Source organism: Varroa destructor, unplaced genomic scaffold, assembly GCF_002443255.2.
Source record: "Varroa destructor unplaced genomic scaffold, Vdes_3.0 BEIS01000003.1, whole genome shotgun sequence".
Taxonomy (NCBI): domain Eukaryota; kingdom Metazoa; phylum Arthropoda; class Arachnida; order Mesostigmata; family Varroidae; genus Varroa; species Varroa destructor.
The window spans coordinates 53,831,258-53,835,630 of record NW_019211456.1 but is presented as its reverse complement, the minus strand read 5'-3'; positions in this window follow the sequence as shown (position 1 = coordinate 53,835,630).

Sequence of the window (4,373 nt, the reverse complement as noted above, 5' to 3'; positions counted from 1 at the left end):
TATCAGGCAGTATTTATCGTGCTATAGGTATTATTGTCGACTGTAGAGATATCGGCGTTAAGAGGCGTTATCCTTTTCAAAACCTCTTACTACTGCTGCTGGGATAATGAAATTTACGATTCGCAATCGTCGATTTTACTATATTTGTCGTCTGTGATTTAATTTTGTGAAATAATTTTTTTTATCAATAGAAACACGTCTATCATTTAAGTTTAGGCTTTAGTGCAGAAACATTTATACATTTTTGTATATACATTTTGCTGACAGTTCTATCCGTAATGGTAGTTATTGTGACAATTAAAACCTTTTGATAGTTTATACATGTTATTTGTCATTGTTATATAATATAACAATGTTTATCATCATCATAACTGCAATGTCATCAATGGATACACATTCATCAATAAACTCGGTATACATTTTATCGTGTACGGTTTATTTTATTTTTTTTATTTACTGGAGCCAAGGGCTGTAAGATGCATGGAAAAATTATTCGTATATTTAATAAGCACTTACATTCTGCTATATTGGTCCGAATTTAAATTGGGCGTTTGCTCAGAGTAGAGTATATATATATATACTGAAATGCTAAGTGGTTAGCCAATCTGTCGTAAACAAGCCCATGCACATTCATTGGTCCTTTACACACTAAATTATAACAAACAAATATATCATTACTAAAATGTATCTAAGTTCAAGCTTCCCATCCGCATAGTTAGCTGATCACTCTCCCAATAGATTCGCTCATTTGGTGCCGCAGTTTGTTTCATGTCACAGGACAAACATAACGTGTTGTACAGGCTGATTAAATGCCATGTGATAATCAGGATTTAGCATCCAATAGCAAACAACTACGCGCAGGAGAGGGCTGTAAAATCAGCGAAAACCAGGGCTTGCGCAACAGAGTTAATAAAACTCGGCTATAATAAGGCACACACAAAATTTATAGATATGTTTGGAGCCGTTTAATTTGAAACCATACTGCTTTCAAAATGGTAGTTGCAGAAGCAATCATAAAACCGACAAATGACACACGATGTTAGCTGCACTACGAGATAAACGTGTATAATACCTAAGTGATAAATTAGGTATATTTAGAGGATAGGACTAACAAAAATGTATATTATAAATATAAGTAGTCAAGCCAATGTTGTTTATCGACAGACTTATATTTCATTGATAGTAGAGTAACGCCATTGACTTTACTTGAGGTTTCTAGCGAAATATAATTACAAACTCATACAACATTGTATCTTAATAATATTATTTGAAGACAAAATTATGATATTCAAATAAAAATAAGAAATAATAAAACTGATGCATAAGTTTCTAAAAGATGTAAATGGTATTTTAAGATATTGTACTAATTGCACTAAGAAATAAAAAAGACAAGACAGATAAAAAAATTCTTAGAACTTTATTAATTAATTTTACTAATTTATAAAGTTTTTGAAATAAAGAGGTACACTGTGAAAAGTAATTCAAATTTTACTCTCAGTTTTCCAAGTACTGCGTTGGTAGAGTCTACGTCAGCCTGCTTTTTTGATTCCAGCGACATGTCTGGACTTATCAAAAAAGTCAACTCAAGGACTCTAGTTTGTTCCAACGCTTGATTACATAGATAACTAGATGTAATTATATAAGAAATAATATTAAGGGTGAAGAACCAAGAGTTTTGCATCTAATTTGCTTGTGTTTCAATAAACTTACCTCCAGTATGGGCCGCATTAAAGGGCGAAGCCTTTTCTGCGAGCATGCGTACTATGCTTTCTCAATCGAAATGGAAAGCTTATATTTTCATGAGCTACGCACGCAGTGATAGCTTTTCAATTGCTATTTAATAAAATCTGGACATACTGTACTGCATAAGTGTTGAGGTTTAATGACAGAAAGATCGTCAGTTGCCTGTGCAACTTGCGATCTTTTCGGTGGTGTATTATTATTTCATTGGGCTCTGTCACTCCTTATATTTTTCTACAAATATTCAAGTATATAAGAGAACTCAAGACGTTTATCAAAAGAAGTTTGCAATTGAAGTAATAGCATCACTTCTAATTATTTTTAGTCGCGTAAATATACTAAACTTGACGTTATTATTTACACATTAATATTATTTATATTCATACATTAGAGCCGTTTTTTGTTAATACTGATCCCTTGATAGTCTTCTTGAATTTATAATTTTAGAGTGGAACCAGTGATGTGATGTGTCCTTCCTTAGATTCTTATTCTATACCGTCATAGATGCGGTGTATATTTCCACTGTGTTCGTTTGTACTTTAAAATGAATATCAGGATGTCGCGGTTACCTGTTTGAACCGGCAGGTGAGCGCACTCGCTTCCGTGAACAGATCCTTTCGGTGCCCCGCATGTCGTACTTCAACAGGAAAGTGAGAAGTGTTCTGGATTTGTTAACTTTCAAAACGTAATAAATGGCCTTACGGACAAACTTAAAAGCCGAAGGGCAGCATGTGCTCTTAACTAAGGAATGGTTCGTCATTCGGATCTTATATAGAAGCAAAACACAAAGGCCGTTGCCTGTAAAATGATGTGGTGTTTTACTGCCATGAAATACAGGTATGTTTCTAAGTAGTAATTCACCGTGAGTATCAATACAATTTTCGCACGATTACGTAAACTTCAGGCAAGCTTAATTTTGTTAGGCAGGCCCCAAAATTACTCATCGGAGCACAAAAGGTCCGGCATGTGTAATGCTTCCTAGATGAGGTTAATGGTTTCAGTAGAGCCTTTGACTTACCGAAGTAAGATTTTACCAATTAAATCTACATTGTGTAAAAGACACCGGCATCTTTTGTTGATGCCATCTAAGAAACAGTCGTGAAGACATTAACTTTGTGCATTTTAATTACGTAGTATGATTAAAGACACCTGCAAGATATGCACCGTGCAATTCAGGCAAACAGGGGAATAAAGTCTTTACTCGACAGGCAATCTTGAAAAATTGCAAAATCCCTTTGTATTTAAAGGGTATGCCCAATAACCGGGGTTCGTCCATCACAAGACTCATTATTAGCTCGTGTTGCTCACTGTCTAAATTAGAAAGCGATACTGCTCATATATGAATATATATACAGGGTGCCGCGTTTAAATTGCCTCTAAAACCATGTCGAAACAGAAACAGATATTTCAACGAAATTTTTTTTTCTGTGTTAGAAATATCACTCCTGACAGTCATGTTTGTTCTATATAATCACCATTCACCGTGATAAAACCTTCAAATGGAAACCAAGATCGTTAACTAGTCACTTACAGTTCACCCTAATCCGCAAATAACTTTGTAACAAAAGTCGTGCGTCAAGCGATATTGATGATATGGTTTCTCTATAATTTCGATGAGCTTTTGAGCTTTTTAGATTAAACTCTACTGAGATCTTTTTGGTCTATTTCAAGTTGCTCCTCAGATTTTTCAGCGGCCGCATGAAAACTCAGGATAAAATCAACTGTCGATTTCGAGAAAAATGAACATTTTTAGTATTAGAGGGTAGTTCGCTCAGCGTAGAAATATTGTATAGTAGTTCATATTCGCTCAAATTTACTGCTTTGTTCTAGAGAGAACAGGCCTTCATTAAGTACAAAGCAGAAAATTAACGCATGGCCGTAGTAACAAGCAACCCACTAAAGTTTTCCCCAGCTGTAATGTACCATCTTATATATATATGTATGTATATCAAAGTTTGATAGTCTATAATTATTCATCTCTTTTCTATTCTGAGTATCCACACGTAATACACAATATGTACAGGGTACTGTGTGTAAATGTATGCCAACGATTTGAAACTGAATAGGGTACTCGCAATGATTTTAATGGAGCACGATGTCTATAATCGCCAATTGATTCGTTTGATTTATTGATTGTTAGACTAGGCAGCAACATGTACAGATCATTTTTTACCCAAATTTATATTTTTTCTGTATTCTTAAGGGTGGCCCTATTATTCAAGATCAATCTATTGAGGATTAAGGTTCTTTTAAGTAAAATTAACTAAAATTATTAGCGCATTACTGAGGTTGTCGAGATGGCAAAGTCGACACGAAATTCAGCATTATCCTTGTTCCATTAGTTGTTGAATGAATGAATGTTGAATTCTGGTTGAAGTTGATTCCTGGGTAATACTTTTTAAATTATTTGAGGTATCTCTAGTTCCAATTCCTTTTTCGATGCGCGTAGATGCGTTCAAATGAGCATTTCAAGGATTCTTATCTAATGGTCTTTCATCCGACTTAGCTATTTAACGTGTGGCGGGACTCTTATGGATTGTAGAATGAAAACATCATGGTTGTCATACCGAAGAGTAAAAAATGGCCGACGAAACCATTGACATGGAGATGACAGAAAGTGTTGATTGTAGAAG